General features: G+C 30.1%; 2 long non-coding RNA genes across 2 annotated transcripts; both read right to left on the reverse strand.

The window, feature by feature from the left end:
- Positions 1-172: 172 nt before the first annotated feature.
- Positions 173-1193, reverse strand: LOC122271739 (uncharacterized). The gene is made up of 2 exons (XR_011638025.1): positions 936-1193; positions 173-421 (listed from the first exon to the last, which is right to left on the reverse strand). It is a non-coding gene; the product is annotated as an uncharacterized lncRNA (long non-coding RNA).
- A 3370-nt stretch (positions 1194-4563) lies between these two features.
- Positions 4564-10022, reverse strand: LOC139426756 (uncharacterized). Its single transcript, XR_011637962.1, has 3 exons — positions 9452-10022; positions 8683-8810; positions 4564-4898 (listed from the first exon to the last, which is right to left on the reverse strand). It is a non-coding gene; the product is annotated as an uncharacterized lncRNA (long non-coding RNA).
- Positions 10023-10806: the final 784 nt, after the last annotated feature.

The raw sequence follows: 10806 nt of genomic DNA on the forward strand, positions 1-10806 counted from the left end.
ACTGCACAAATTTATATTATTGATATCATAAAATATAATATACAAATAAATTAATGTTTATCATCCATTTTTTACAAGCTCATTTTAGTTTTTAACATAAAATTTAATTATATGTGTCACTTCAAATATAATCACAATGTAAAAACTGTTAATCAAGATTTAAATACTCACCAATTGTAAATTCTGCTGCATGCAGAGGATAATCGACGACCAACTTCTTACTTATTTCGTCGAAACTTACTCGTCGAAGCATTCTATGTTTATACAAAGGATTTTTTACATTCCAAATATATTCATACTTTCCATACAGCTCTATAAAAGTACTTTCCATCTCAGCCAGCCATTTAAAGCCTTCGGCTGCCACTTCTGTAGAGGCTCTTTTCATTGCTTTTTTTTATCTATTTTGGAAGTTGCCATATTTCTGTAATACACAAAAACATTACTGATAGGGATAAAATAATGAAACGTTGTTCACAACAATTCAAATATGAGAATAAAATTTTCATTAGTTATTAAATCTAAACAAACCATCTAAAATAAAAGAAAATCAAGTATACATTAAAATAGTTTTAGGTTAAATAAAAATTTAATTCAATTTTAATAAGATGTAACGTTAGCTAATATTCAAAATAGGTCCTATCTAATATCCAAAAGCATCTGAGATTTATTAAGTATAAATAAATCGATACATACAAGAATAATATTGAGAATATTAAAATGCAAATTTTTTCAAGTACAAATTAGAATTTATATAAAAGGTATTATTTACATCGATCCCAAATCAAATTTTATTTTAAATTAAAAAAAACTATTTCCTAACTATAACTTAAAATATATTTTCTAACTATATTTCAAATAAGAGGAATCAATAATAAAAATTCGAAATCCATATGAATAAATTCCGGGTCAAGATTCAGTTTCTCGACGGCACTTACTTCAATTAAAGTTCTAAAAAGCTCTTCGTATGTCGATTTTTTCTTTGATTGAAGTAAGGCATATATTGCTGTAATATATGCATCTTCAACCCCCACCCGCACAACATAAAGTTGAGTGAAATGTCTGGGTGCAAGACCGAAGTTGCCGTCTAGAAACCATTTTGATGTTTCTTGCAATAGGTAAAGGGTATCACTTGTGCCAAATAATAAAATTCTATCCTGAAGACTGCCATTATCAAACAGTAGATTTTCTTTCCATTCCCCAGAAACAAAAAAATATATATATTTAGGTTCTGGGAAACAATCTGAACTGTATATGTATTAAGGTTACAGAAAATAAATTTAATTTAAAAAAAAAGTTAGTTTTAATTAACTCATCTAAATACTAAATAATATTAATATTTATTCACTATCTACCAATAATAAAATAAGGGGTTTTCTGCAAATTTCCTTTTCTTCCACGAGACAAATTTTAATGTTGTTGTTGCTTATCCTCTTCTGGCCTGACGAAGTCAGACCAGATCTATGAACCCGTTGACCTGAAGAAAATCGAACACCAAAAGAGGAGTAGAGTAAATGTCTTCCCAGAGAACACCAAGACAGTTCAGGATTAATATTATTAATAGTGGAAATTTTAATAATAGTGTATAATACCTTACAATGATCGTTCGGACTCCGAATTCTGATGTTATAAAGACAGAAAACAAGCGAAAGAAAATATTCTTTCGGTTCTTTATTCACCATATCTCTAGAACATTTTAAGTTTTATGACTCGCCTATACAAAGATAATTCCATGGATAATATAACTTTCAGTTAATATACTTTGAATTATATATTAATTTTTTAAAAAAAAGTAGAAAAAATTGGATTGTAGGGTACATATTTTTTTTCAAATAATGCAATTGTAGTCTTTGCTTTCGAAGCGTAATGAAAATGGCTAACCCATGAAAACACATATACATGTAAAGAATGAAAAGTTAAAAAATATATTCTTCGGAAGAGTGTTGTTTTAACCCGTTTTGTGATGATCTGGGGTTCCGCGGGTAGAGATAGTTGTTGAAAGAGATGTTATGGGGAAGTTGAACAAAGAAAAGTGGTTTCCTCAGAATTGATTGCTTTTTGCTTTGTAATTTGGCTTTTATAAAAAGCGCTAATGCTGTCATTTCAACATATAAATCAATTTCTAATGGTAGAATTAAAAAAGCTTTTCTTTCAGCAAATAACATGAATAAAAATTTACGTTCTAAGGTTATGATTCTTTTATAATGATTAAACACAAATGTTTCATTAATTAAATTTTTTTTTTTTTTTTTGCATTTATTTAACCTTAGAAATAAAGAAAAAAAGGAAATGAAACAAAGTAACATAAAATTTTTCTGTCCTACAATGCTAGCTCATTTTTTTGTTGTTGTTGTTAATCGTTTTAGTCATCTATACTTATATAGATTATAAATTTTTATAAACTGTAGAATATATAATTAATAACTATATTTATTTGAAACAATTTCACTTAATGAAATGGAACTAAATATAAGTGAACATAATTTTTACAGATTTTTTTAAACTTCAGTGTGACTATTTTCTTATTGAAATTTTTAGGCAGAGATCGTTGATACAAGAGTCTAAATTGACAAAACTATACTTGTCAGAAATTAAAGAACATATATTTTATACTTGATAAAATACATTTATGTAAAATAACACAACAAGTTTCTTGCTATTAGAACATAACAAGTTTGAAAAAAAATTATTATCAGACTCGAAATGCTGAAATAAGTTTAGTAGTTCAATTATATTACCCAATGCAATTCTTAATCAAAAATTAAGTTTTGAAGATTATGCTGCTTTATGATATTCTGTTCAATTTTTCACATGAACAAAGTAGAATGGCTTTGGAAAAAAAACAAAATTAAAAGTAGGTTGCAAGTTTTCGAACCCGAATTTTGAAATCCTGTAGTTTAAATCTTATACACCCCTCAATTCAAGAAATGTGATTATGGAAGTAAATAAATTTTGTGAGTATTAATTTTTTCCCCTATTTTTAAATTTTAAAATCACAACATTAGGGCATTCTTCTGATTTTTATAGAATGAAGCTTAATTCTTATTTGCAGCGACTATTACTTTTACTGATTGGTTTAAAATAGCTGCTTTTTAATGTGTCAGCATTGTAATAAGTTTTTATCTATGACAAATTTACTTATTTTAATACTTCAAAATGTTATGAAAAACTAACATTCACCTTTTTTTAAAAATTAAACATTCAAATCTCAAATTTCCCAATATAAAGATCTATAAATAAATGAATAAAATGAAATAAAACTTCATTTTACAGGAGTGAAATATACTATTTAAATTATTAAATTATACACACCTTCCAATTTCAAGTCTTTGAGATCCAGGGGCTCTTTTGGTATACCCTTGGCTTTATGATTCCTTAATGTTCTTTTAAGGGGAGTCATCACTTGGCAAAGTCAAACTTGCATCCATCGACATTGCAGCTACTGTTTCCGCAAATATCTGCGANAGAATCAACTTCAAAAGCGGAGGAAAAGAAAACACTAAAAACTGAAAAACAACGCCCCCTATAATAATGCGCAGTAAAAGTTTAAAAATGATATGAAAAGGTCAGGAGAAGGAGATACGTAGATAAATTAATAGAATGCTTAACTGGGGCTGCTCAGTTAAGACTTGAATTGCGGCCTGTTAAAAGAAAAAAAATATATAAAAACCTAGAATTCTTCAATCATTTTTTTAATTAAAAATTTAACATTACAAAAATTAAAAGGAAAATCATTTTTACTCAAATTATTTAAAAAAACTATTCACAGCTTCCTGAAAACTTTCAACATTATTGCAAATACTTTTGATTCTAACCAATTGTGAAAAAACTAAATTTTTAAATATTTTATTACACAAATTAGTATTAAAGTTGCAGAAAAAAATAACTTTAAATTTAAAAGCTTTTCTTTTATCAAAGACACCAATTTTAATAAAGCTGTTAACAATATCAATTTTAAAATCTAAATGTTCAACATTAAAACAATCTTCATTAGTTTTCTTCAAGACCAAATCTCCAGGATAAATACTATAAATAAAATTATAATTATCTTAATTAAACAAAATCAAATCATCAATATATCTAAAAGCATTAAATTCCTCATGCTCAAGAAATTTAGCTTCAAAAAAATGCAAAAAAGTTTGAAGTAGGTTGCAATTTTTCGAACCCGAATTTTGAAATCCTGTAGTTTAAATCTTATAGGCCCCTCAATTCAAGAAATGTGATCATGGAATTAAATAAATTTTGTGAGTATTTATTTTTTCCCCTATTTTTAAATTTTAAAATCACAACATTAGGGCATTCTACTGATTTTTATAGAATGAAGCTTAATTCTTATTTGCAGCGACTATTACTTTTACTGATTGATTTAAAATAGCTGCTTTTTAATGTGTCAGCATTGTAATAAGTTTTTATCTATGACAAATTTACTTATTTTAATACTTCAAAATGTTATGAAAAACTAACATTCACCTTTTTTAAAAAATTAAACATTCAAACATTGAAATCTCAAATTTCCCCATATAAAGATAAATGAATAAAATGAAATAAAACTTCATTTTACAGGAGTGAAATATACTATTTAAATTATTAAATTATACACACCTTCCAATTTCAAGTCTTTGAGATCCAGGGGCTCTTTTGGTATACCCTTGGCTTTATGATTCCTTAATGTTCTTTTAAGGGGAGTCATCACTTGGCAAAGTCAAACTTGCATCCATCGACATTGCAGCTACTGTTTCCGCAAATATCTGCGAAGGTTTATCGTGTGTTTCCTCCGCTTTTCTCTTCATGTTTAGCAAGGCATTTATTCTTTCATTTAAATGTTCATCCGGAGAATGCGAATGCTGGGAAGTGTTTAAAATTTCAGTTCTGTCGAAACTGGTGTTAAGACTGCCCTTGCACTAAAACATGAGATTAACAATTAGTAATTTAAAGAAAGTATCAGCAATGAAGCATATGCATTAGAATCAAATATATAAGTAACAAGTTAATAACAATCAAGGGAACTACTATAAAGTATGATAATTCTTTGCGCGTAGCTATGTGATTAAGCGGTTAGCGGAAGGGGCGTGCTTCAAAATTTAGTGGCCCTGGGCAAAACATTGAGGTATTTTATAAGGTTAATAATAACAATGTTTTGCTGAGCAAAGTTTACATTAAACATTGTATTTTATTTCAAATAGTTTTTTTTGCATAATGTAGTACTGTGTAAATAATAGTTTTTAGATAAATCTATGCTTTTAAAAAATCACATGATTCAAATGAATGATTTTAACTAAATATTTTTATGCTATGTTAATTCAGTTTTTTTTTATTTATTAATTTTTTTTTAATTTTCTTTTTGAAAGACTGTATGGTATTTTCCTTTACTTCTAAATTAACATAGTTAAAAATTTTTACACGAATAACTTCTGAAACACAAAAGTTGACAAAAAGCTCCTTGTTGTCTTAAAATCTATACCAGGGGTCGGCAACCTGTTTGTCCTTAATGGCGCAATTCTTTTTATTTCTTTTATATCTTCAACAAAAACAGGTATCAATGAAAGGTTTCTTACCTGTTCTTCAACCCGGGCGGTATCTAAATAAATCAAAATAATGACCATAAACTCAAGAAAAGATACTCCTTCGAACTAGTTAATATGTGTATATTTACACCACTACAAATACAACATGATCTCTCGATCGACAGTAACATTAACAAAACTAACTAAAAATTTGTTGTTCTTAGAGAGTTCAAAATCTCGTGGCGCTATCTAGTTTGTTTTCTAGCAAAGGAAAATGGTATTCTGTTTTTAACATATTCAGTGTGAAACTTGGGTGTCCATATTTTCAGCTAATTTCTTATAATTGGGGATATATTTAGAGTTCCCGGTCTTTAAACAAATATCTAAATGTGAGTCATTAAGCTTTGTTCGGTATTTTGATTTCAAATATTTCATATTTGAGAACAAACACTCGTATGTTGTTGCACAATATGAATAAATTTTGAGCGCACATTTCCTTAAAATAGGATACTTATTTTCATCGACTAAGTTCCAAAACATTTTATCATTACTATGCGCTTTTAAAATAATATCAAGTTTATTATTTCTAATTTTAGGTCTTCGATATTATGAAGCTCGAAATACACTGAAACTATTTCAAGGACATCATCTTCAGTAACATTGAATGGAGTTATGAAATATCTTAGAACGGGTTCTAATGCTGCAAAATCTAGAAGAAAATTCCTCTATTAGCTTATCTATAATATCTAAATATGATGTAGCAGTAAAATTTTCATTATTCAAATTTAAACTCTCAACAGTATATTTTATATTTGAGAAATGTGATAATGATTTTTTCAATAGATGGGATTTCAACAACACTAACTTGCACTTGAATGCATTTACTGCACTAATCATGTCAGCGATATGCTGATTTTCCCCTTGTATTTTTAAATTTAATTCATTCAACTTGCCGTTATATCTGTCAGAACTCAGAGGTCGATTAGCCAATCCTTATTTTCTAATTGCTCGTGAAATTCGCCTCTTGATGCAATCAATTCCTTTATTTGTGGCAAAAGCATGATAAACCGCTCAAGTATTTTACCTCTGCTCAGCCACCTAACTTCAGTATGAAAAAGAAGATCTGTGAACTGAACGTCCTCATCTTCTAAAAGTAATTTAAACAATCTGTGTTGCATAGCTCCCGATCTTATGGAATTAATAATTTTTGTTACTATCGTAAATACGTGTTGAAAACCGATTGTTTTTGCGCATAACATCTCCTGATGTATGAGGCAATGGTAAGAAATAAATTTCAGGAATAAGGAATCCTGTTTACATAAGGCAATAAATCCTTTTTTCTTACCAGTCATCGCTGGTGCCCCGTCTGTTGTAATTGACGATAATTTTTGTACAGGTAATTTTACATCTGGTGCTTCCCTTTAATGGCAGAACTTTAAGGAATTCTTCTTTTGTTGTAAAATCAGAAAATACCATCTTCACGCAAATTGCTAATTGTGATATATTTGTCACGTCTGTCGATTCATCCATCTGTAGCGAAAAGAAAATACAATTTTCCATATAATTTGCTAATTCTGCCTCCAAATTCTCCGCAATTACTTCAATTCTTCTAGTAACAGTTCGTGCTGATAATTGCAACGTGTTTATAGCTGAAACTATTTCCTTTTTATTTCTAAATTCTTCAAAAAGTGAATCAGCAGCTTCTACCATGGCTTCTTTCACTAATTCTCCATCTGTAAATGGTTCTTTATTCTTAGCTAGCAAATGCGATATTTTATATGACGCGATCATTGCTGCTTTATGTTGTTGCAGTGGTTTAGTAAAAAAACTTTGCTGGTTAGTTATTGAAGATTTTAAAGAAATAATTTTTTTTCTTCTAATTTCAGAGTTCATTGGATAGTCAGTATCAAAATTGGTATGAACAGTCTTAGAATGTCGTTCAACATTACTTTTCTTGAGAATCGCAACACTATTATTACACAACAAACGAATACACTTCCCTTTGTAATCAACGAAACAATATAGATGTTCCCATTCATCGTTAAAATAATATGTTCTTTTTCATTTACATTTATCCATGAAGGGTGTTAAAAAACAAAAAACTAGAACTATAACAACTCTATTTTAAAAAGAAACACAACGTTATTAAACTTAACAACGTTTATTATTTAAAACATAACGAAAGCATAGCAAAGAAGCGTTATACCAAAGATAAACAAACACAAGCTCAAACATAAAAGCAAACTGAAACTAAAACAGCACGTTACAATACAGTCACAGTTAACCTAGCTGATGCGTCAGAAACTACATCAGTGGCGAAACTAGATCACCCATCCAAACTAGGTCATTGTTTAATTTAGGATCCAGTTCATCGCTTTCAACAAAGGGTTTTGAAAGAAAAGAGTTATTTCGGATTACTTGGTAGTTTTAAATGCACGGTCTATGCATGGTCTATTCGAAATATGATCACAAACTAACAAAAAATACGTGCGTGTTATTAGATACGCTCAAGGTTAGCAAATTGCTAATCTATGCACAATCCTAAACTCAACTGACTACTTGCTGTATATCGCCGTTTGACAAGAGTAAGTAAATCGCTCTGGCTATCATACATTTACATTAGTCCAGCGAGGGCGCATTAAAAATCGATCGGGGGTGCCGCGTTGCCTACCCCTGATCTATACTATATTCCTGATATCAATAACATTGGCATTAAATTCGATACATTTAGATATATTAATCATAATAGTATCATTTAGATATATTAATCATAATGTTTGTATGGATAGTATAGTATGGATGTTCTAAAAAGCTAGAAAACATTAATATTGAAAACTTTAAGACATTAGCATTATTAGAACATACAACAAATACTTTTATATAAAAAAAGTCAAAACTAAATTTTGAAACCTCGTTCTGTTGCAAGTAATTTTACAAATAGCCTTTTAAGACATAGATAAATTTTAATACGAATATATATATACTATATAAAATAATCAGATCAAATATAAGAAAATAAAACACCATTTACAATTATATTATTTTGAACTTATTAATTTTACAATAAAGTTTTTTTCAATTAAAAATAAATAAATAAACAAGGCAATTCACGACGTTTTATAAAAATATATTCCATTAGTTTAAAGATAGGCATTACTTCACAAAAGTAGTTTTTTCTTACCTTTACAACACAGTGTTGTTGTGTGCAACGCCATCTAATCGCTACTGAACTTTTCTTATGGAAACAGTAAGAGTATTCTTCATGTAATAATTTTTTACCACCTTTATTTGTCTTGACGAATTCCATAACTGAAAAAAAGAGTAAATAATTAATTTGATAATAAATGCAATGACAAAGAATTATTAACATAGTTTAGTTTTTAAAAATAATTTTTGTTTAAAGACATTAGCTATTATCTTTGGTTCTACCATTATCTTTTTCATGGTCAAGAAAGAGTGAAAATTAAATCGTTAGAATTTTATCTTTCTGTTTAAATCAATCCCTACAATTTTTTTAATTAGATCTTCTGTTCAATTCTTTTATAATTCATGTGATTAAACACAACAAATAAAATCACACATATCGTTTCCTTCTGTTCATTAAAAAACAAACAAATATAAGAAAATGGTTAAATATTTGATTATGATTTTTTTTAAAGCAGACTTCAAATCTTTCCAATTAATTGAGTGAATGCAGAATTTAATGGAACTAGATCTAGGAAGGTCATGCTGGATCCGACTTTTCCGAAAATGCAGCATTTCTATAAATGAAAATACTCGGAGAAATACGGTACATATCTGTCTAATTTATTTATATTTGTTGTATTATTATTTTTACATATATCATTTTTACAGCTAAATAAATGAAAAGTAGTTTTTTATTAATAGTTTAATTGCGGTTAACTTTTGACAAAGCTTAGTAATAAAACATTAAAAAAAAAATAACTCACCTTAAAGTGATATTCGGTTTTCTTCTTTCAATTGAAATACATTCACTAGAAAATGAATCTCTGGACTAGCATGCGGAATGAGTTGGTTATATACGGTTACACTTTTCTTAGATCGGTTTCCAGGCACGTATCCATCGGTTTCCAGAAAGGTCACGGCACGTTTAAAACGTCCTTTAAAACGATTCTTAGTCCTTCGGATGTTTCTCCTTCGATGTCGCCTTTACCCCGGACTTGCAGTATTTCATTCTTTGATGTCGCTTCAGGCCACAATTGTAACACATTTTATTGTTCCTGCAGTATCTAGCAATATGTCCTTTTCTTCGGCATATGTTGCAGGTTTCTCGCGGCTGTATCACCCAGGCATCTTGCTTGACTTGGGGGATTTTCTTTTCTGTTTTCCATCAGTAGGGCTTCGGCATCCAGAAGTCTGGCTCGCACTTCGGACTAATGTATTCCTGTTGGTCCTTGAGGCATTGCTTCAAGAACCGTCTAGGTTGTCTCGTACTACTTGGGAAGCGACATCAGAATGTAGACAATAATATCTGCATCGGATACTGTTGCTCCGGCTGCTTTCAGGTCGCTGGCCAGTTTACCGTTAAGATCCAGATGTTCCCTTATTAAAACTTCTCTGGTCTTCTTGACGGTCATCAGCCTTTTTCTTGTAAGTATTTGACTCACGGTTCCCTTTGAGGCTTCACCGTACAGTTTTTTCAGTTTGATCCAAATGTCCGCTGCGGTTACTTCTGATTGGAGAGTGGAGAGAATATCAGAGACATACTGTATAAATGTTGCATAGGCCTTCTTCGACTTTAGGACTTGAGCTGCATCGGCTGCTAGGGCCTCTGCTTCCGGAAATTCGCTCAACTCCTTGGCTTCCATATAGGCTAGTACTCGTCTCTTCCAATTCTGGTAATTTTCAGCATTGAAAATATTCAGCATCGCAGTTCCGGATCCAGTCTCCATCCATTATTCCTCAAAGTCTGTGTGTTTCGAAGGTGATCAGGTACATTAATCTTGATCAGAAGAAAGGACTTTTACTTTCTACCTCTCTTGACCTGTATTCCAGTCACGTCCGACTGAGTTTGAATTGAATTGAATGTAGGAAGGAGAATGCGACTCACTTTCTTCTGATTAGAACCCAGTTGAGGCCTCTTTTACATTCCTCCAGTCTAAACCCAATCTGGCCTTCAGCTACCGGTAATGACCTATTTCTTTGATGCCTTCACCAGTCCCATTACGAAGTATAGAGCTACTGCATAAGTGAGCAACCACGCTCTGCTGTTGACTTCTAATTAAGAGCCATGGATCGAGGTGATGGGTGACAACTAGTTTATTGAAACTAGATGTGAAAATTA

Source organism: Parasteatoda tepidariorum, chromosome 10 (assembly GCF_043381705.1).
Source record: "Parasteatoda tepidariorum isolate YZ-2023 chromosome 10, CAS_Ptep_4.0, whole genome shotgun sequence".
In the NCBI taxonomy this organism is placed as follows: domain Eukaryota; kingdom Metazoa; phylum Arthropoda; class Arachnida; order Araneae; family Theridiidae; genus Parasteatoda; species Parasteatoda tepidariorum.